Consider the following 24,401-nt stretch of genomic DNA (forward strand, 5'->3'; position numbering starts at 1 on the left):
CACACAAAAGCCTATCAAGCTTGAAGTGTGGACAAGAACAGGTCCACCCATACCTTGTTCTGAAATTTAATCTCAAGGAACCGTTCAACCTAAAATCTTAAACTGTTAGGCGAGGTCCCTGAATAGGTTTTTACTCTATAACAATGAGTCAATGAGGTCAGACAGAATAAAACTCTCATATACCCTTTTTTTGGCCAACAAACTAAACCCCAGTAATTTCAGATACCTTGTCCTTTAATATGGAGTTTATCTTAAAATCTCTACCTTAATGAAAATATAAGAGCATCAGACCTCAAATAGGTAACATGGGCTCCACAAGTCCCTTAGCAAGGAGACTCAATTCATTCTTATTGTCATGGTTGCTCTCCTACTCTACCCAGCCCACCAAAGTGGATATTGTCTAGAAAGCCTCTTAGGTGAAGGTGAAAACTTGAAAAAAGTTATGGCTTTAAGTTTCTTGTTTTCACCAGTGACAGGTCAATGGTATTTGGAGAAAACAACAATGCCCCAAGTGGAAAAAAATACACTATATACCCGTAGGATGTAGAGAGAGAGAGAGAGAAATAGGAGATTGTTTGAAAAAAAATATAGAAGGATTGAAAGAATCATGGCAGAGATATGCAAAATGGTTATGCTTGGTTGTTTTTCTACCAGATTTTGCTCAGACAAGCAGATCAGAGTTTGGAGAGAGCTTTTGAGAAAACTATTGAAAATCCAAATTCTGTACCTTTGAGTGTATTTATAGTTAAGATGTAACTAGGTGTTACCTTCTTACAATCATAAAGAAAGTTGTACATGATAGTTCATAGTAGGATTATAGACTATAGACGCCTGAGATTTACAAGCAAAATAAGCAAAGAGATATGCTTGCTGATTCTGCTGCCTATGTATATATGTACAAAAACTATATATAGAAATTTCTTTAATAATGCCTGAAGATGATTCAGATGAAACTGTTTGATCCATGACAGCATACTGGATTGTTGCTTCATGAAAAGAAACACAACATATCCAGTAATAGAAGGTACCCAGTAAATAAATTCTCACACATTCACCTTCTATTTAGGTTGTCTTCATGGGAATTAGCTGATAGTAGAATCTGAAAACCTAGAAGAAAAGAGATGGAAGTGGGAGAGAAGAAGAGAAGAGGAAGAAGAAAGCGAGAAGAAAAACTTCCTGAAGATGATTCAGATGAAACTGTTTGATCCATGACAGCATACTGGATTGTTGCTTCATGAAAAGAAACACAACAAATCCAGTAGTATCAGGTACCCAGTAAATAAATTCTCACCCATTCCCCTTCTATTTAGGTTGTCTTTATGGGAATTAGCTGATAGTAGAATCTAAAAATCTAGAAGAAAAGAGATGGAAGTGGGAGAGAAGAAGAGAAGAGAAGAGAGGAAGAAGAAAGAGAGAAGAAAATTTGAAAAGGCATTATATTATTATGGTGACAGAGACAAAAGAAAGCCCTTGCACATAACAGAATTACAACACTCCCCCTCAAGTTGGGTGATATATATCATCATGCCCAACTTGTCATATAACTTATTGTGCCATAGGTCATGAAGACCTTTTGTAACAATATCTGCAAGTTGCTCCTTGGAACTGATATAAGGAGTACAAAGTTCACCCTTTTCAAGATTTTCTCTTTTAAAATGCTTATCAACTTCAATATGCGTAGTTCTGTTATGAAGAACTGGGTTGGCAGCAATATTTTTAGTTATGTTGTTGTCACAATAAAGGGACATTGAGCTGTCAACAAAGAAGCCCAATTCACTAATTGGACTTTTTACCTAAAGCAATTCAGATTTCAGCAACCCCATGAGTCATGGCCCTATACTCGACTGCGGCACTAAATCTGGCCAGAACACTCTGTTTCTTGCTCCTCCGAATGGCTAAATTTCTACCAACATAGGTGGAGTACCTGCTAGTGGACTTCCCATCATCAACTGTCCCTGCCCAATGAACATCAATGTAAACTTCAGATTTCATATGGCCATGCTTCTTGAACAATATATCAGTCCCTGGATATTTTTTTAGATATCTGAAGACCCTCTCTACAGCTTCCAGATGTGAAGTCCTAAGAGCCAAATCATTGACAAGTAGAGAAACCTACCCACTAACCTCTGAAACTTCTTGACATCTTCCACAGGTTCTCCAAGACAATCACCCTATCTATGATTAGCATCAATGGGGGACCTTGCTGGCTTACACCTAGTTTGTCAGTATCCTATAAGAGATCTAGGATGTACTTCCTTTGAGAAATGAAGATGCCATTTTGTGAATGGGCCACCTCAATTCCAAGAAAGTACCATAGAAGTCCTAGGTCCTTAACTTCAAACCGCATAGCAAGGGATTCTTTCATCTTCTGAATTTTAAAACTCCAGTTCGCAGTGATCACTATATCATCCACATACACAATTAGGGCTACAACTTTCTCATGTTCCCTCTTGACAAAGAATGTATGATTTGACTGACACTACTTGGACCCAATTTGTTGAAGGGCCAAGTGAAATATACTAAACCAAGCCCTTGGAGATTGTTTCAACCCACATAGGGATTTTGTCAACCTGTAGACCTTCCCTTCATTCCCTTTTTGCTAAGAATCCATAAGAATCCCGGGGGTTGAATCATATAAACTTCCTCTTCCTAATCTCCATTTAGGAAAGCATTTTTAATATCAAACTGATAGAGCTCCCAATCAAAGTTAGTGACTAATGATAGAAGAATCTGGATAGAATTAGCAACTGGAGCAAAAGTCTATGCACCTAGGCGCAAAGGCGAAGCGCTTTCCAGGCTAGGTTCCTCACCCAGGCTAAGGCGCACAACCATTGGACAGACACTCGCCTTTGCACCTAGGCATGCACCTCAAGCCAGGTGGTAGGTGAGCGCCTGGATGATGTCTAAAGACTCCAAACATAGTTGTCAAGGCGACGCCTAGGCAACAAGGCGCCCTTGGAGGCTCACCTCGCTCAGTTGCCAAGCAATTTTGCATATTGTGTAATAAAATACTTTTATATTGTTATTTTTTTGAGATTATAATTATAAATAGACATTATTAAAGAAAAATATTCATTTTTTTGTTTATAATTTCTTTTTATTATTTTCTTATTTGTTAGGGTTTAATCAATACAAACATTGCTAATTGTTGTATTGAACCCTCGATGACTTCAAAATTTGAACCAATAAGTAACAAAACTTAAAATTTCGTCAAATCAACACATTTCTTCTTCTTCTTCTTGACTTAAACATGAAGTTTATAATTTTCTTATGAAATTTATGGATAGTTATTAAAGAAAGTTGGTTATGGAACCTAGGGAACTACCCTAGGATGTGATTTTTACTTAAAAAAAATCCATCGCCTAGGCAACACCTAGGCACCCCCATATCACCTAGACTCACCTTGGCGCCTTGAAAACTATGACTCCAAACTAAGCCAAATTCAAAAATACATTAAAATATATAAAAAATACAAAATAGGAAACTTGGGAGAAAAGGAAGCTGAATCGACATGGGTCTTTGCCAAAACAACCAAAAGAAAAAAAAAAAAAAGAAAGTCTGAGAGTGGAGAGAAGAGTTCCTTCGTCCAAAGTCCAGACTACCAAAGGAAGTCAAAGCTCATTCAAATTCAAGTTCAAGCTCAAATTCGTCCAAGACTCCAAGCCTGAATCGAACAGAGCTTTTTCTTCTTCTTCTTGTGGCAGTCCAAGCTGAGAAAACAGGGGCCCCACCCCCTTTTTTTTAGTTTTCTCAGTAAAATACGGTCTCCACCCTTTCTCTTCTTCTTCTTTCTACAGAGACTTGCAGACTTGCAATCTTGTTTCTTGCACAAAAACAAGGGCTCCAACCCATTTATTTTTTCAGTTTTTCTCATTAAAACAGGGGCTCCGCCCCATTGTTTTTTCAATTTTTCTCATTAAAACTGATGGCAATGAAGATGAAGTTGAATTTCCAAGTGAAGATGAAGAGGATGCTGATTGAGTCTTGAAGAATGGCTGAAACCTTAGACTCTTTTTTTTATATAGAAAATCGTCAATGACTTTTGTTTTGTAGAAAATTGTCTATGACTCATTTTTTGGGCAAAAAATTGTCTGACTCTTCCTTTTTGTAAGAAAACTATCTATGACTCTATGACTCTATGGCTATATGTCTGTTTTTGAAAGAAAATTGTCTCTGTCTCTTTTTTTAAAAGAAAATTGCCTATGGCATGATTCTAACTCTATGCGATTGTTCACTGTATTGCATTAATGGCTTGCAGCTTGCTTGAAGTCTTGAACTTAATGTTGATTGATGAGTACTTGAGAACTTGATCATTTCATATTTTTGTTGTTATTTGACATATTAATAGGTTGTCTGTTAATCATTTAATTTAATTTAAAGTTTAGGAATATATTTTTTTTAATTATACCCTTCAATTTTTTCTTTTTATTTATTTTTCAAAAAACCGTGCACCTCACCTTGCGCCTTGTGCAAAATGCCCCTTGCACTTTTCGCTTTTAAAGCACTGATGTGTGCACTCTTTTGCAACTAACCTGGCCTTATATCTCTTCACCGTATCCTCAGCTTTATGTTTCACAGTAAACACCCACTGGCTCTTTTCCTTCGGGAAGATTTACCAACTCCAATGTATTATTTTTATGAAGAGCACTACTACTACTACTTTTTCTTTTTTTCTTTTCCTACAACTAAAATAAGGGTTCAATTCAGCCCCTATATTTTTTGAATTTTCTTTTCCTTCTTCTTTTTCTTCTTATGAATATGTTGATTTTCTATACTTTAACTTGATCTCTATACTTTTCTTATGACTAATTATAATGGAAATATGACTATGGTACCTAGGGAACTACCTTAGGATCTATGTTTTCTACATAAAAAAAATCCATCGCCTAGTCGACAAGGCACCCCCCCTATTGCCTAACCTCGCCTTGGCACCTTGAAAACTATGTAGGGTGTTTAGTAGCACATAACCTAACACCCTTTCTATAAGCAATTTGGATATCAAGATCAGCAAAGAAGCATCAATAGCAATAGGATCAATAACCTCAAGAGGAACAAAAGTACCTAGCTAAGAGGGATTTTCCACCAAAGAGTCTAATGATTCTAGATGCACAATTTTTGGTTGCTCCACACTCTCTCTAAACTCCACTGGTTCTTACAGCAACTCAAGAAAACATGAAAGGGATGAATCTGCTATACCTACTCCTCCACACCCCTCCCCCCTGAGGAGAGGTAGGAAAGAATGGTTCTGATTAAAAAATAACACATCCATGGTGGACACAAAATACTTGCAGGAAATGGAGTTAAAGCATTTGTAGCCTTTCTGGAAGGATGGATAACCAAGGAAGACACAGGGAATAGCCCAAGGGCCTAACTCATCCCACGTAAGAGACAAGTCATGAACGAAGCACCGACAACCAAACACACATAAAAGAATGGAAAAACAAGGGAGACTATAGAAACAACAGTTGATGTGGGGCCTTGTATTATAGTAAATGAAAGGGCATATGATTGACAGCATAGGCAGCAACCAAAGCCACATCAACCCAAAAACGCTTGGGAAATTCGTGTGCAGCATCATACTACAAGCAACTTCAAGGAGGTGGCAATTTTTCCTTTCTATAATACCATTTTGTTATGGTGTTCTAGTACAAGAGCTCCGGTCAAGAGACCCATATGAAGCAAAAAATCAGCCAAATCATGATGGAATTATTCTTTTGCATTATCTGTTTGGAAGATTTGAATCTCAATATGAAATTGAGTGAAAATCATACGCTCAAAATCCTTCATAATTTTGGGCACCCCATCCCTTGAGTGCATAGGATATATCCATGTATATCTCGAATAGGTCATCAATCAAGCTAATAAAATATTTATATCCACCCTTACTAGGTGTAGTCACAAGGCCCCAAACATCAAATTACACAATGTGAAAAGGCACAACAGTCTTTTATTATTTGGAGGAAAATGAGTTCTACAATGCCTGCTTAATTGACATGTTTCGCATTTCAAACTTAAAACAAACACAAACTTAAACAACTCTAGGAACATAACTTTTAAAGACTCAAACAACAAATGAACAAGATGGTTATGCCATAAACAAACTTGATTCTCAATTGATTGACCAACAGACTAACTCAGAAGCCCACAAAGGCTAGTGTTGCATGGTCATCTTTATTCTCCAAAATGTCGAGAACATTGATCGTGCTTCCTTTAACAATCATCTTCCCTAAGGCTAAATCCTAGAAAATACAAGAGTTGGGAAAAAAGGTCACACAATAATTCAAGGATTGGGTAATACTACTTATACAATAACCAACCTTATGAATTTCGTATCTTTAGCTTTTTGTACCCCAAAAACAGCAGTCATAAGTTCTGCCCTAACTGAATCACACCATTTAATTGACCTTGAATACAATCCACATACAGTACCACCCTCATCTCTTATCACTCCCCCAATTCCAAAAGAACCAGGTTTGCCCAAACTGCTCCCATCAAAATTCAATTTCATCCAACCACCAACTGGGGTGATCAACCCTCAAGGATTTTCTGTGTCCTAGAGGAAGAGTCATCTATTGACCCCCAATTCCTGAAGAAATCCTTCACTGCAAAATCTGAAAAAAGGTTTCAATGTCTTCACCCAGTGTACCACTCTTAATGTTACAATCTCAACAATTACCTCCTTATTCTTCTCTTTTTCCCCTAAAATTCTTGTATTCCTCTCTTCCAAAAGTATCTAAATTACCACTGCCCTTGTGCATCTCTACAAAATTCTGCCTCTTCTTTTTGTGCTCCTTAGAAAGGACGGGCTACAGAGCCTATCCAAACTGATAGGATGGTTCCACCTATGACCAAAAAGAGAACAAAACAATTCCCAAATACAGCAAAGAAAGGGACATGAGATTAAGAAGTGGTAAGCAGTCTCACCATTCAACTTACACAAAAAGCACCGATTGGGAGACAAGAATCAATTTGGTCTTTTCTTTTGCAATAAACCACAAGTATTGATGCACCCATGGTAAACTTCCCAACAAAGGGGTGACAGGAACCTTTTTTCTCTTTCTTTTTTCCTTCTTGGTTGTTGTACCAAGAAGATTTATTGCTCCAGATATAAAGGGGTGATATGACCATATCTGATTGGTATCTCCACCTGGTTCTCCATCATGTGCAGGAATGTACCCACATGCTAAGGTGTTCTGTGAAGATGCTTGGGCACCCCACAAGTTTGGTTTTAAAGAGTTTTGTGTGTTGCAACTGTGAATAGCCCTAGTTAAGTACTTGGGTACCTAAAGGTGAAGCTGTTTTGTCTCTGTTTCTGCTCCACACTTTTTTACCTGTTGTTGGCGGCATTTTTGAAGGTGGACAGTGGTGTTAATACTATTGTAACAGTCCAAGAAGTGTCCTATTAGAGTGCTCCGCTACTATGTTTTATTGGTGGCCTGCAACTAGTGGTGAATAGCACCTTTTTCAAGGTTTGACTGGTGTGCTTGGGGTTCAGGTGTTTGTTAAAATTTCTACGGGAACCAGTTCTCTATTTTTTTAATCAATCCTGATGGCTAGTGAGTATTCAGTTTCATCTTCGACTACAGGATCTTAATATGGAATATCAAATCAGGTTGTTGTTTATGGCCATTCCTATTGCACCTCTAAATGGTTTTAAGTTTAAACCATCTAGAATGGGCCAAAGGTGTCAGACTCTATATTGGTGATAGGAAAAAGATTGGCTATCTGACAAGAAGCATTATAGAACCCAAGGAGAAGGGTCTTAATGTCCTATCAATGATAAGTGGAACCAAGAAAACCATATGGTGATGCCTTGGCTGTTGTCATCCATTCACCCCTCCATCAGGAAGAACTTTATGTAGGCTGAAATTTCCAAGGAGGTTTAGGATCAAGCTAAAGCCACTAACTCTGAACAAAGGCAATATGCCAGAGTATACCAGTGGCCAAGGTTCAAAGAATCGATACACTTGATACACACTAACATACATATCAGGTGTTTTGAACCCACATAAAATTTTTGGATTTTAGTTTTTATTTTAAATTGGTCAGGGGACTGATCTTAGGTAGGCCCACCCCCTGAAAATGGGCTAAACCCCAAAAGCCCTTTACTTGGTGTATTGAGGACCTGACAAGTGACAATACAATACAATATGCCCGATACAAGGCATATCGTATTGAAATTTTGAACCTTGCCAGTGACAGGTGGAATCAGCTGCATGTAAGCAAGGTGATAAGAGTCTATCAACCTATTACTCCATTCTTACATCCATGTGGAAAGAGTTGGATTATCACCAAACCATTGCTTGGAGGGATGCAATGATGCTAAGGATTATAAGAAATTACTATCACAACAAAGGGTATCTGCCATTCTAGCCGATCTTAATCCAATATATAAACTAATCAGAGTCCAAATATCGAGGAGCAAGAAGTTGCCTAGTTACAGAAGGTATGTGTACTCATTCAGTCAAAGGAAAATAGGACACAGGCCATGAACCTTACTGAGGGGAAGCAGGTGACCTTGGATGAAAATGGTGGTATTAAGAAGGGTGACCAATCCAAGAGGACAAAAGAAAACAATAAGGAGAAACTATGGTGCACTCACTATGGTAGACAGAGACATACTTAGGAGAACCGTTGGGACTTGGTTGGGAAACCCAAGAAATTTCAACAAAAGAAGTTGGGCAAGAAGAACAGTCCAGCCGATTTGGTAAATAGCATGCCTGCCCATGATGAGCGGATTTTTTTATCAGCAAAGAAAGAATAATATTATTAAATATATCAGAGAATAGTACAACTGATTGGGAGACCAACAGTTCGAGGAGAAACACTATATTACAATTTTTCCTAGAATAGGGTGGGTCTTTCAACTCCTTGCTTTGCTAATATATCTGTCATTCCATTTGCCTGTCTCTTCACCCATCTAATAGAAGAGGAAAGCCTCCTTGCAGGAAAACCTATTTCCCTGAAAGTATGTCTGTAGAGCCAAGGTACAGAATTGGCTTGCCTGGTCCATGGGATGACTAATTGTGAGCCCCCCTCAACTTCCAAGTCTCTGACACCTGTTTGCTCTGCCAATCTTAAGCTTTGTAGTAGGGCCCAAATCTCAGCCTTTACTGAATTCCCAATACCAATTGGACATGAATACAAAGCCACCACTACTTTCTAAAGACTCCTTCTATTCCTGCCCTTCCCGGATTGCCCGTTGAGACATCAAAGGTAAGCTTTACCCTTGGAGAAGGAGAAGCTTTGGGCTAGAATAGTGGCAAGTATTCATGGGCTGGCGCATAATGGATGGGACGCTGGAATCAGAGTTAGGACCACAAGCAATTCTCCTTGGAAAGCCATTCATGACCTACTACCAGTTTTCTCCCCTAATATCAGGTATGATTTGAATTCCGGTAACTCCATAAAATTTTGGGAACAAACCTGGGTGGGGAGTGCCCCGCTAAAGGATCAGTTTCCTTCTTTGTTTGCTCTTTCTGATTTGAAAAATGAGCCAATCTCGTCTTTTACCACCCGTCCTCTTCCATTTCTGTGATTGGGTGGAACTTGGGTCTAAGAAGGGATTTGAGGGACTCAAACTTTGACATTATTTTGAGCCTTATTGCAATTCTTGACAACGTTGTCTTAGACCCCATTAGGGCAGATTCTAGAATTTGGACACCTTCTCCCAATGGCTTTTTTATTTGTGCTTCTTTCTTCAAAGTCTTAAGTCAGCCCACCAGTCCTACCTTCCCTCCTTTTCTTGTTGATGAGGTTTGGTGCAGAGCAATACCTCCTAGGGTTGGTAATTTTTGTTGGGAAGCTTATCTGGAAAGAATCAACACTGGTGATTTACTCCAAAAGAAGAGACCCAATACTTGTTTGTCACCTCAGTGGTGTGTTCTTTGTAAAGCGGATGGAGAGACTGGTTTTCACCTACTGGTGTCTTGCCATTTTGCAAGGTCAATTTGGGAATGGGCTTTGTCCCTATTTGGTTGTAGTTGGAACCCCCCATCAGACTTGCAAGGCCTTTTTCCCCTTCTTTTTTCAGGTGGCGGATAAAAAGGGGAAGGACAATGTAGAGAGGACTAAGGGTTGTAGTATGTTGGACACTTTGGGAAGAAAGAAACTCCAGGATATTCTCAGAAGCTCAGAGAGGAGCAACAGATCTGAGGGCTATCATTCATATTAGGGCGGTACAGTGGCTGAAATCTTCCGAGATTTTCACAGATTACACTTTGAATGGCATGTTGAGGAAGTGGGGTGAAATTGCAAGTTGCACACAAACTAAGTCAGTAATGAGTGTGGCTTGGACCCCTCCACCTAGTGGATTCGTGAAACTAAACTTTGATGGGTGTAGCAGGGGAAATCTGGGACAATCGAGGATTGGGGGTGTTTTTAGGGATGAAAATGGGGTCATTTCTGCCATGTTCTCAGGCCCAATTGGAGTGGGTGACTCCCTCAGAGCTGAGATCTTTGCAATTATGGAAGGAGTCCAAAAAGCTAAGGAGTTGAACATCAGGAAACTCTTAATTGAAGGGGATTCAGAAGTGGTGATAGGGTGGCTGCTTAAAGATCACAATGGCTTATGGAAGTACAATAATGAGAGGAGGAAATTCAAGTGGCTGGTGCGGGAGATGGAAGTTAAGATACATTGGGTTAAAAGATCGGCTAATTCCCTAGCTAACGGTTTAGCTAAACAAGGGGCAGAAAGGGATTCACTTTTTTGGGCCAAGCTGTAACTTTAGTGTGTTTTCTTTCTTTTCTCTTTCTTTTTTTTTCCTTTTCTTGAGGTTCTTTGTTGCTCTTGGAAGATAAGTGTGTTTGTCTTCCTTTTGTAAATCTTCTATTGATGAATTAATGAAAGTGTTATTGATCAAAAAAAAAAAAGGTAAGCTTCACCCTATTTACAACCAGAGGTTGCTAGTCCATTCTCAAGCTTTCCTTGAGCCTACCCGTTTGTGCCACTCCAGTCCAAGCTCCAGAAGAGTTCCAAAGTTCTTATCCAATGCACAGTTCTAACCATTATAGCCTCAATTAGCTCTTTAGTTCTACTTTTCTCATCGAAGATCCTTTGGTTTCGCTCTTCCCAGATAATCCACACTAAGGCTACTTTTGCTATTGAATAGGCTTACTACATCTTGTGGAGGAATCCATCTACAACCAAAGAGAGAACAGACAAAGTCCCAAATACAAGACACAAAGGCACATGAGATTAGTAAATCAGGAAGGGTCTCACCACTAGGTCCACTAGCCTTGCAAAAAGACACACACATGAGGAGAGAAGCACATATTAGGCCTTTTTCTATAGCCTGTCACAAGAGTTGATCTTTCAAAGGAACACTTCCCGACACAAACCTTGAACTTTAGGAGGATAGGTTTATGCCAAATCTCTTTCACCAGGAAAGTTTACCCCCCCCCCCAAAAAAAAAAAATAAAGAATCCAAATGAACCAATAGGTTGAAAAAGGAGGCACAAGATAAAAGGCCCTCAGTGGAAGGAGACCAAATTCTTGCATCAAAACAATTTGAGTCCAAAAAAAAAAACATTTTCTAACTTTGACAGTAAAAGAACTAGGGAATTGCATTCACTATACCTCAAGTGCTATAGTCTGTCATCCTCTAAGGAAGTACCTCAATAATTTCTCCATGATTTATCTCTTTCTTAGGGAAACTTGACCTTAAGTCAATTCCGTGTGTTTTTAAAGGGTATCCTACTTGCCAAAAGGGTTACAAGTGTTATAATCCTATCTCTTCCAAGTACTATGTCTTTTTGGATGTCACATTCTTTGAGTCTCAACCATTCTACCCTACCCCTCCTTAGGGTGGGATATGCGGTAATAAGGAGAGGTAGATTGTTAAGCTTCCCTTGTTGCTTCTAGCTTCTAAACCCATATAGCCATATATCTCTTATCAACGTCATCAAAAGGTCTAGTATGCACCTATAAGAGTGGAGAAACCTGATTGCCTGAGCCAACAACCTCTCTAAAGGCAAACCTAGAATCTTGCTTGCCTTCCACTTCTTATCCAGGTACTATTTCTGCACCTACTACTAGTGATCTTGATCTTCCTATTGCTCATTATAAGGATGTTAGATCTTGTACTACTAAACACCTTGTTTTTAATAAATACTAAAATACACTATTCCCTAAGTGGTCTAATGCTATGTAAGAAGAGATCAATGCCCCATACAAGAATACATGGAAACCGGTGGATCTTCCTAAAGAGAAGGAACCTGTTGGATGCAAATGTGCAATTTCTATGAAGCATAGCAAGGAAGTATATCCTAGATCTTCTTCAGGATGCAAACTAGCTAATACCCCCCCATTGAACCTAATCACAAGCTAGGTGATTGTGAGGGTGACACCATTATGGCTGTTAGACAGATCCAAAGACTTGTTGATGGTTGTTGTACTTGTCCATGACTTATCCTGATATTGCATATGCAGTTGGTGTTCTTAATCAACATATACATGCCCCATGTGCATCTCATAAGACTAGCAGAAAGGGACCTAAGGCACCTAAAAAGGCATCCTGGAAGGGGTATTTCTCTTTGTTAATAATAGGCATTTGAAGGTTGAAGACTATAGTAATGCAGGTTGGGTTGGGCTGGGCCAATTTAGAACAAGTGGTCAACATCTAGCTATTGTACACTTATTGGGGGTAATCTTGTGAAGTAATAAACAAACTACAGTGGCTACTGGCTAGGTCAAATGTAGAGGCTGAGTATCAAGCCAAAGCCCATGAAGTGCAAAGATATTGTGGGTGAACAACATTCTCCTTGAGTTGGGTTTCCTAGTGACTACTCCAGTGGCTTTCTCATAATCCAACCCTCCATGAATAGAACTAAACATATTGAAGTGGACAAACACTTTAAAGAGAAAAGCTTAAGATGGGTGAAATTTGTGTTCCTTACATTACCTCTTCAAAATAGTTGGTTGATTGTTTTTTAGAATTAAAGTAGTTGGTTGATATTCTCTTTGAGAGTGTTCTTGACACAGTAATTTATGTAACAAGTTAGGGATGATTGATATCTATAACCCAACTTGAAGGGGAGTATTCTTTATATTAGTTTTATGTCATAGGGGTAGTATGGTCTTTTTACTTGTCTTTATGTTTGCCTTAATATAATAATGAGATGGACAGCATGATTTAAAATTTATATAAATTTCCTAATATTTCCAGAACATATTTCCATTTCCATGGGTACCGACACGAAATATTACTAGAATTGACAAGTTCCAAAATGAAAGCTACGAATGTTATGTGGAGTACAAGAAATAACATTATAACATAAGTTTGCGACAATATTTTAGATATGTGGAATAGCAACATTATTGCCCACCTTATGGAGATGATTACCACTTTGAGCCAACTCTAAATTATTTTCAAACATAAAATTAAATATAAGTTTTTACTGTATAATAAATTAATTGGTTGATTTGTTAGAATTTTAAACCGTGCTGCCCATCCTATAGACATGATTACCACTTTGAGCCAGCTTTAAATTCTTTTCAAACATAAAGCTAAAATATTGCTTGAACTCATCACTCTATCATGTAGTTTTGATAACTTGGAACAAAATAATAATTTCAAAAGGGTCTATCTATGCATCATTTATCATTATAATAAATGGCACTCTATAATTTTACATATTTCACAATATTTCCATACAACGTATCTGGCATTCCCAACATGTTTCCTATGTTTGGATGACCAATATTTCCACTGACACCAATATTTTAGACCTTGATCAGAAGACTCAGAAAACAGAGGTCAACATCTAAGATTCTAAGGTCAACTAGCAAAGGTAGGAAAACAGGGTCTTCATCGATAGAAAGTGAAGCATCTTTCAACAATTGTTTTCTTTTCATCCACCAAAGAAAAAATGCAATTCACTGTTTTCTTTTCGAAATATTCTTAACCACGACCGAAACATGGCTCCTCGCCTCGGCCCCCGCAGTACATCGCATACCGGCTAAGACCAAAATAACTACCACACTACAATGCGACTCCTGTGGAGTCATTACTTGCAACAAGAACCTGGGCCCCCCACCGCGGATGATTGTGGAGTTTGGAGTTTGGAGTTTGGACTTTTTCTCCAACCATGCCCTCTCTCACACAGCCATACACACACACACACACACACACACGAAGAGAATCAACCAACCAGAATCACAGAATAAGATTCAATAAAAGTCCAAACAAACGTAGACGGACAGGCTACGGGCTTCAGCCGTTTCAGTAAAACAATATATATAAAAAATAGGAAAAAAACAATCTACTTCCTACTTCTTTGAGAACAACAATTAAAAAAAATAGTGGTGAAAACGCAAAAGAAATAAACGTAAATTAGGGTTTGCATGCTAATCAATAGACTAATAAGAAACGACATATATAGAGAGAGAGTTATATACCTCAATTTGTGTAAACAGAGCATGTAAACCTCGAGATTTGTAAAACGTATCCACAGCTTCATTGTTTCCTTCTCCATGTTCTGGGTCCTTGTCCATGGCGGTGGGCCTAGCTTGGGTCCCGCCCACAGCCTGTTTTCCGCCCTTTAGATCCGAGAAGCATCCACCCATTCCGTCCAGAAACTCCACCCTCACTCACAGTGTCAGAGTTTTACTTCTCATCGGCGACGGGGGATTAGAATGTATTTTTACTCTTTTACTTGTTTCTGCTTATTTGTGTGAAAATTTTTAATTAAAATGCTTTTATGCTTTTTATTGTTAAGCAGTTAAGCACCAGACGATTGACGTTTTAGGGAAGTAAGAAACAATGACGTTCGCCCGGCCGTTGAGGCAAAAGGCAGGAGACGAGTTTATGGAGTTTCGTCAATTCGTTTGCATGAGTTTGTTAAACCGACTTATATAGAACCACTTTACTTGACGAACAAGTCTTTTCCGTTTTGCGCAAGATAACAGTTGTAATAACGAAGCAAAAACCCAAAAACAAAAACAATGACTCAACCCGTCGTCAATTCATCATGAATAAAAACTCTCAGGAAATTTCCATGTACCTTCCCCTCAACTTCTTTAAAAATATTATCTATAGGCTCAGTTGCATAAGTGAGTTTTTTTATCAAGTGTTTAATTATTTAGATAAGTTCGGTTTGAACGCTCCTAATGACATATAATTTATTCGGACAAAGAGAGGGGGGAGAGAGTGTTGTCATCAAGCGGATAAGCAGATTATCCACTCTCCAAGAGTATCAATTAGTCGGATAATTGATACTCTTTGAAAGATTCAAATACTATATGTGTTTGGTTGCAGTGCAAATTTATTTCTACTGATACAAATGAAAAAAATGTAAATCGTTGTTTAATTTTGTTTTGGCTTTAGTATGCTTTATGTCTTAATTTACTTTATTTAACTATAATCAAATGAAATAAGTTAAAATTTGAAACAAGAATAAGTTCCAATTTATACTCAGATTATTTGCATTGTCATGATTTTGCATCAGTGCAAATTTATTTATATTGCAATCAAACACAGCCAATATAATGGCATATGAGCATGGGATTATGATCAATTACCAATTTACCTCAGCAACAATCTTCATGGGACCTAGTAGGTAGGGGTGAATATATTTTGGTTGAAATCTGAAAACCATATAAAAAAAAAAAGTTGTTCATTTATTTTGGTTTAAAGTATTTCAGTTGTTGGCTTTGGTTCTTATATTTGAAATTTCGATTTATCAAAACAAATCAAATTAATTAAATTTCTTTATGAGATAATATATATACGTATATAATGAAATTTGATTCGATTATTTCGCTATTTGTCTTCATTCAGTTTGGATTTATTCAAGAAATTTTACTAAATAATAAATCAATGCTAACTAGGGGTGAGCAAGAAAAACCAAAAAACCGAACTAAATTGATGAAATTGAACTGATTGATCCGGTTTTGGTTAACCAATATAAAAAAAATAATGGTTAACTAAATCGATCGATATACATATTTTTATATATACTATACATTTTCATATATATTTTATATTATCTATATATTATAAATGAATATATGTATTATATATTATAAATATATATCATATTATTTATTATTTATAATACTTAATATTTATTATATATAATACTATGAAAATCAAAAAACCAAAAAACCAATGGTTAACTGGTCAGCTTTAATTCAATTCTGATTACTGATTTTCAAAAACCATTACCGCCAATTTGATTTGAAAAAAAAAAAAAGGCCTATGATTCGATTAACTGAACCGCAAACACCTCTAGTTAACCCCTAATGGTGGGACCTGTGTCATAAGGGAAAATGGAATTCACATCAGCACCTCGCCCTACAACACATCCCGACCTTGTATTGGGAACATCTCCCAAAGGCGCTCCCTTGTGGGGCACTGATGTGAACTCAGGAGAATGTATGTATCCTCTTGCAAGGGTAATTGTGGGATCATACATTTTATCATACTAATAAACATGTACATGCATTTGCGCGTGACATATGTCTAAGACAAAACAATTTATAATTTAGAAGTAAACAGTACTATATATATTAGCATTTGCTCTCTTGTATTTTTCATCATGATGTCATTCAAACCAAACACAACCCTGACATACGTATGCATTTTATTCGATTTCCTTTCCTTTCTTATGACGACTACAGAGTTGACTCTTAATAGGTTCTTTTGATTAACCAACCAAAAGGCTACAAGATGGGGGGCTCGGATCTGCTGCCAACAAGTTTAAAGGGCTACGATTCAAAAATTAAAAAGAAAAGAAAAAGTGAAATATATATTATTTTGGGCTTTCCATCCCACTTTGATGTTGACTTAATAAAGTTAAATAAAATATAGGAGTCTCGAATTAATTTAGACATTTTATTTAGACTAGGTTAGTTGATCTTTTTTTAATTTTCATAGGTACCTTGTACTTTAGGCTGATTGTAAATTTAATATCTAAAATATCTAAATTTTAAAACGTGACAATCTAATACTGGGCCATCAATTATGTATATCACATGACTTCATGTGCAATTTAAGATTTTTGAAAATATCAAAATTACCCTTAAAAATAAAATACACTATTCGTTAAATTTCTTAACGGTAGGGTTGTTCATAAGAAGGCCCAATCCGACCAAATCGACCAACCCTGATCGATCTAACCCGAGTCGGCTGGGTTTTCATCAGCACCGGTTGGTTTCGGTTTTCTTGTGTAAAAACCGAAACCGAACCGAATTAGTCTTCCTACTTAACTAGTCTTCTACTAGTTTGGTAGTTCCTAGTTTCCTACTTAACTAGTCTTCTACTAGAACTAAAACATGCCTATCTTCTAGTTCCTATTTAACTAAATTGTATCTATCTTAGTTTTTATAGTCTTTTTATGGTGAAGAAGATGATGACATGGACAAAAGTAACTTCTTTTTCAACCAAAGAAAGGAATCAAACTTATGCCCAGATAGCTACTCTAGGCTCTGAGAAAGGACAATTGGGAACCCAGACATTAAAAATTATTTGCTCAATAACAAGTGATGGTCAACAAAGGTCTGAGCAGATTAAGGTTGCTTGTTTACCAGGGAAATACAAAAGCTTTTTGAGTGGAAAAGGGGTTAGTAAGGTTGACACTGGACCAAATGTGAGACAAGTTTCAGAAATAAGGTTTGATTACAGGAGCAAAACCGAAACCGACCCAACCCGATTCAAACCGACCAGGTCGGTTTTAACTATCAGTGGGTCAGTTTCAGTTTTCACCTTAGGTAATCCAACCAGGTCGGTTCGGTTGGGAAACCCCAATAAACCAACCCAACCCAACCCGTGTACGGAGGTGAAGCCTCCATCCACCATCAACCAGATGTTCTTTGCCCCATCGAAGAATACTTGCAGCAATGGCTCCGACCATGCTTGGTTCCACCAACATGCCACAATCTTGCTCATCTTTCGATCGCAAAACCGGCTGCACTCCTCGCTGAAGTGTTGGTTCCTTTGTTCAACACCTCGTCCCAAATGTGTCCCCTGAGAAGAGTGAAGCGTAGTTTGCATTTTTGTATTGGGTTGAGGATTCGCTCGGACCCACTTTTCTGAAATCCGATGGATTCGAAGTGTTCGTAGAATGCGCGGAGCCCCAACGAGGAAGGTGTTCGTGGTTTATCATGGAGTCAATAAGAAAACGCAAAGCTCAGAAACCTCTTGCTTGTAAAGGCTGCCCTCTCTCGGCTGGATGTTGGTCCAGCCTACGACGAGGATCCCGTATCCTGTGCATCGTCTTTCTCCCTCCTGGGTCCCGTGGTTCCTATGCCGCCGCGTTTCCTGGTCCTTTTCTTTTAGTGCTTCGACCCGAAGCGGTAGCTTCTTCAATGGATAAGATGGCTATGCTCCAGCTCACTCCAAAATGGGACGGCAGTGGTCCGCCGGTAAGCTCGTTCTGATCTTGACACGGTACATTGGAATCCTGAAGCACCACCACGAACGCTACCGCGCGTCCGCCTGCGGTGCGGTAAGGCACCACCCTGTTGTACCAGCAGCCAACTCCGGTGTGTCAGTTTAGTTATCCTCATCAAGCCACTTACTTGATGTCTAGCTTCTCAACTGGTAGACGGTTCCTTTTCCCCCAGATCAATGAAGAAGGAATCTCTGACAGCAGAGTCTATGAGCGCCCTGTTTCCAAAGGAATCTCTGAACAGCAGAGGTTAATTCTGTTTTCGAGATCTCCAATATTACAATTGCTGATTTAGTGTTGGCCACTTTTCTAAAACCTTTGCGTCATAAGGTTGGAGAAGAGCAGAGATGTGCTCATAGACTCTGCAACCCGTCTGCCGGAGAAGAAAAGAGATGCGCGACTCTGCAACCCATCTAAAACCTTTAAGTCGAAAAGCTTCTTGGAGAGCTTCGTCTCTCTTCCGAGTGGCTTGAATGAGCTTCTGCGACAGCTCCGCGATGACGAGCTTCCATTGCTCTTCCTTGGCGGTTGAAGACGACGACTCTGATTACCTGGGGCTCTTTCTCGTTAAGGACGAGAAGATAGATCGGAAGAGGCCATTGGGGCTTGCATTCGGATGCTTATTGGAGCCGTTGATATCAATAGGAACGACCGAGATTTCTCACGGGAGGTGGGCCGGCATTTGTGGCAGGACACCGAATGGTCGTCTTCGTCGTTGGTCTCCGAGTCGTTTTGGGACGACGGTTTGGCGTTGTGGTTCATGGAATGATGATGGAGGGGTTCTCGGGCTCCCTCTCTATAATTGTTCTAGATTTGCAGATCGCAGGTGGTTGATAAAAAAAAATTAGATAATGTTGAAGGGAATTTATGTATTTTCCCATGACACTGAACTTAACCAGTAGTAGTAGTAATAGATCGTCGCAATTCGAAAGTTCCGATACTAAATTATCGCATTTTAAAGTTTGGATACAGGGTACCTGTCACAAATTTTCCCTTTTTATTATATATTAACAATCCATTTGAGAAGACTTATGTGGTGATTAAGCTACATTTATAAAAAGTATCTTCATTAGTCTCTATACATGTCTGTATTTGTACCCCTTCCAAACTGAGGCAATATGAATACACATGTATACAAAGTACAAGCTTTTGCACTCTGATTTTTGTATTTGTATTCCTTCTAAATTGAGCCAAAGGCTCCATTTGGAAGGAGTATAAATACAAATAAGTAGAGTGCAAAACCTTGTATTTTATATTATTTTATATGTATTTGTGTTCTACATATTTGTGTTTGTACTCTTTCCAAAAGTATTTTCAGTTTTCCCATTGTTTATACTTTGCACCTACAAATGAATAAAGGCCACATCAAACTCTCAAATTCTTTGAATTTAGTGGAGTTCAAATCTTTAATTAATAGACATTTTGTATAAAAAAAATAAAATATTTTTAATCTGGCCTCTCCCTTAGTTCCCTCTCCCCTATCATTTTCTCACCCCCACCCAGGGGTGTCAATTGGGCAGGTCCAATTTAATATCTGAATCGTCCAATCTGTTTAAATTTGTTTTAATTTAGATTGGTTCTAATCCAAACCTGGTCCATTGACACCTATATTCTTATCTTCTACCAATGGACCAGATATTGGCTCAATCCGACCCAATCCAAAATAAATTCATTATGGATGGACCATGTCCAATCCAATCCAATAAACACTTTGGACCATTAAGTTAGGACTGGTCCAATTCAATATGCCTTATTGGTCCATCCAATCCATCTAAATTGATTTCGGTTTGGATGGGGTCCAATCCAAAACCAGGTCATTGACACCCTTATTTGCCTCTACCCTCGACCTCCTCTCTCTCCAACCACCACCTTGTCTTGCAGGCGAGGAAGTGCCCCTGCAAACATCATTCTTCCCTCGGCTGTTGCTCTCATAATGAAGAACCCAAAGGAGTGATGAAATGCATATTTGAGTTGACCACCATGAGAACTAAGGCGATGTTTGGCATCAATGCCATTTTCACAGAAAATGGCACCGCATAGGTGCCACAATAGAGAAAACAGTACTTCAAACAACACCTTTTTTGTTTGGTACCATTTTTCCAGGAAAAAAAAAAGCATTGCTCCAAACCATGCCTTGGAAATCGAGAAAGTGTGGTCTGGAGCAACACCAAATTCAATGTTTTCTAGGAAAATAGTGCGTTGTTGCCAACAATGCAATGACGTGGCATCAATGTGACACCATCTTGGATGTTGGATAATATAGATCAATGTTGAAAACGTTGCTACCAGCATTGGTACCAAACGAAACCAATGTTGTTTTCTCAAAAATGCTTATGTGGTAGCACCAATTCCAAACAAAAAATAAACACCATTTCTGAGAAAAAAAGAAAACGATGTTTACAACTCCACATGCCCAACACCGTTTTTCTTAGAAAACGGTGTGATTTTTCTAGCACCAATGCCAAACACCTGCTAAAATGTTGCTTGAAACTTCTTCACTCCCTTTAACAAAAATGCAACTTAGAGATAAGATGGTGATCATCAATTCATCACTACTACACACGTCCATATCTAGCAAGCTTCTGATTCATGGAATTGCGCAAAATACATGAGCCTATGAACACTCTCGAGAGTTCCTCTTATATTGGCTTGTAGTGCTTTGGCTATGACCTCTATTTAAGGAGAGATTTACACCTGGTTACCTTTTGGTGCTTATAATTCTCTGCTCGGATTTAATTATTAAAGAAAAGAAAATCCAAGCATATTATGCTTGTTTTGTACAATCGAATTTCTAGTCATGTTTAACCTCCATTGTTTGTCATTCCCGGTCCACCTCTAACTATTATTTGTGCCTTACACCACCCTTTGTTGTTAAGGGTGTCAATGGACCGGTTTTGGATTAGACCCCATTCAGTTCAAAATTAATTTGGACAAATTGGAGGATCAACAAGATATATTGGATTGGACCAATTCAGTCCAAAATATTGATTAAATTGGATTGGACTTAGGGCTGTTTGTTTCCTCTTAATTCTTATCTCTTAAGATGAATATTTTCACTTTAAGAGAAAAAAATAATTATTGCACTTTGAGATGTTAGACTTCAGAGCAAACGAACAAGCCCTTAGCCCATCTGTAATAAATTTATATTGGATTGGGTTAGTTTAAGTCAATATCTTGTCCATTGATATAAGATAAAAATATAGGTGTCAATGGACTGGGTTTGGATAAAAACCAATCTAAATCAAAACGAATTTGAACAAACTAGATGGTCCAAACATTGAATTGAAGCAGTCCAAAATGGTCCAAAATATTTATTGGATTGGACCTGGCCCATTTATAATGGACTCACATTGGACTGGACCAGATTAGACCAAATCCAGTCTAACGGACACCCTTACTTGTTGTTTTTGTTTGAACTTTGAAGATCCAGCTACCTACAATGGGTTTGAAAAACTAAGCTTTGACATTGGGTTTGGCCGATAGCTACTGCTATCCACGACATATAATCTCCTAGACCACAGGGAATATTGGCTGGTGTTTTTCTCTTTTCTCTTTTCTCTTTTCCTATTAAGACATCTTGACTTTGACAGTAGAGATTTAAGTTGATATTGCTGCTATTTGCCATAAAAGTTAGTTGTTTGACCACCCAACGAGATCTGCTTCAGTGCTCACAAGACCGTGTTTACACCGCTTAGATGGCCTTTTGTGACCGTGCATTGAGAATATCTCTGTATTTGTATGCTTTTTTTTCATGGGGAGATATTCCTAATACAAGGCTGTGAGGGACTGTATGAACAGTGTGAGTGCAGTCTTGTGAGGACCAAATCCGGTCATTTTCTTTGCTCTCTCCTATCACAAGAACTTTTTGTTTTACTATTACAACTTGAAGTATCACTATTCTTGGTATGAGGATACCAGGTTTTTTTCGTTTCTCTTTAGAATTCACTGATGGAAGAACTGAAGGGGGAGCAGTACCAGTTGTAGAATCTTGGCTGAATAACATCTTCAGGTTGTAATGTTCACCATAACATCTTTAGAATTCATTTGGTGGCCCGGCTTCCTTTGCAAAAGCATCATATTTGCAATCTTCACCAGTAACATCTCTGGAAAAGTACGGATAGGCCCAATGCAGATTTCTGAATTCCACTGTAGAGCTATAAACATTCAAAATGTCAAAAACTCCCACTCTATACACTAATGCCCACCTGTGAATTGGCATCAATTCCCTACTGGCACCCACCCCAACTGTACTTTGGGCCTAAAACTTCTAACCCTGGGCTGAACCGTCATTCTCCCTAACATCTTCAGACTGTGACTTAGTGAGTCATTTTCATGGCAATTATTCCTGAACAAAGCCTTTATTACTGTGGAGTCTAGCTATATATAAAATGGTGGTTGAATTAGACAGCTATATGACTGATTGATAACTGATTTGGGCTCTGGGATTTTTTTCACCAAACATAGCCCATGAGCTGTCCATGTGGGGCCCACCACATTAAGCCAAAATCCACTGTGCTTCAACCATCCCAAACAGACACTTGAACATTCCATCCATTTTAACAAAACTCTGATTCAATCCTCACAAGACAAGACTATGTTCATACTGTCTTCGCAGCCACTTGCAGCTGTGTATTGGAAATTTCTCCCCATGAACAAAAATGAGCATGGTCATGTGAAGATTGAATCAGATGGCCTCTGTGAAGAATCAGGATCTGCTCTTTATAGAGCGCACCTCACAACATGACAACACATATCCACCATGTATCGAGAACATCTCCCCATGAAAACAACAAACAAGTATGGAAAATGTTTCCTATGTGCAACTAGGATATCCTGTGAGGTTGGTGTGAGGAGCAGATCTGCACTCCTCTACCTCATTTATATTGCAAATCATCATCATCATAATATAACATTGTTCCATCCACTTCAACCCTCAGCTGCATAAAGAACATTGTTGTTTTCTCTTTGGGTTGCTTGAATATGATGTTTCTGCAAATAAGGGATGTTTAAGTTCAATCTTCAACCCCAACTTGGTATTTCTTCTTGTTCATTCGATGAAGTGAATAATAAAACCCACTTAGTTAAAGTGAATCACTAATTTGAGATAAATTTTCATCACAATAAATTCTCTCACGCAAAAAAAAAAAGAACAAGATTTTAAAAACTTGAAAATCATCATTGTTTTTGGTCAACGCAATTAGGGCAAAGGGTGTGTTCGCATATTTATTTAAACATGAAAATGTTTGTAGAGGTCAAAATACAGCGAGAGGTTTAAGTATTTGTTAATACGGCTGCAGATGGTACCCTGTTAGGTTCAAAGTATCAGAAACGCAATGTGTATTGGAAAGACAATTTTAAGAGACGTATTGGGATACACTTTGGATATGTACGAATACGGATGAAAAATCAAGATACACATAAATATGGTAAAAAAATCAAATAAACCTTAAAAAAATATATTACTAACTATATTTACAAATTTTGTATGACTACAAATAAGTCATTTAAATGTAAAAAAACATAATTTAATGGTTTATATAAAGTGTGGCATATCATGATACAATTAGTAACCGTTGAAAAACGATGGGTTAACTAAAATGTTAAAAAAAAAAACTAAAATGTGAATGTCAATTTTCAAAAACCAATATAATTAATTTTAATATTTATTAGTATATAAATTTTAATAATTATTTCTAGCATTTATTAATAAAAACTTGTCACTCATTAAGAAAAGTGAAAATTTACTTAAAATAAAAAATGCATATAATCATAGCGGCTCATTGGTGAACTTGTAGTTGTTAAAACTTAAAATCAAGTGACGAAGGTTAGAATCTTGCTATAGCTAAAATTTGAAGTTTTTATACTAACAAAAGAAAATTAATGATAGGGGATCATTAATTAAGGCTATGTTTGGTTTGAAGGAAAATGCAAGGAGAAATTTTGAATTAGGCGCTAAAATTCAAATTTAAATTTAAATTTGCCTTGGAGTAATTGGTTAATTAATGAAAGAA

The 24,401-nt window shown here is 37.9% G+C and overlaps 1 pseudogene across 1 annotated transcript in view; it reads right to left on the reverse strand.

Annotated features, from left to right (window-relative positions):
* The window catches only part of LOC148867327 (protein BONZAI 3-like), a 38,251-nt pseudogene extending 23,426 nt beyond the window's left edge, over positions 1-14,825 (reverse strand). Inside the window, exon 1 of the transcript XR_016109663.1 lies at positions 14,399-14,825. The product of XR_016109663.1 is annotated as a protein BONZAI 3-like (transcript). The remainder of the gene's footprint in view (positions 1-14,398) is intronic.
* Between the last annotated feature and the right edge of the window lie 9,576 nt (positions 14,826-24,401).

This window comes from Nelumbo lutea, chromosome 3, assembly GCF_056320005.1.
Source record: "Nelumbo lutea isolate HS-2025 chromosome 3, American lotus-T2T, whole genome shotgun sequence".
In the NCBI taxonomy this organism is placed as follows: domain Eukaryota; kingdom Viridiplantae; phylum Streptophyta; class Magnoliopsida; order Proteales; family Nelumbonaceae; genus Nelumbo; species Nelumbo lutea.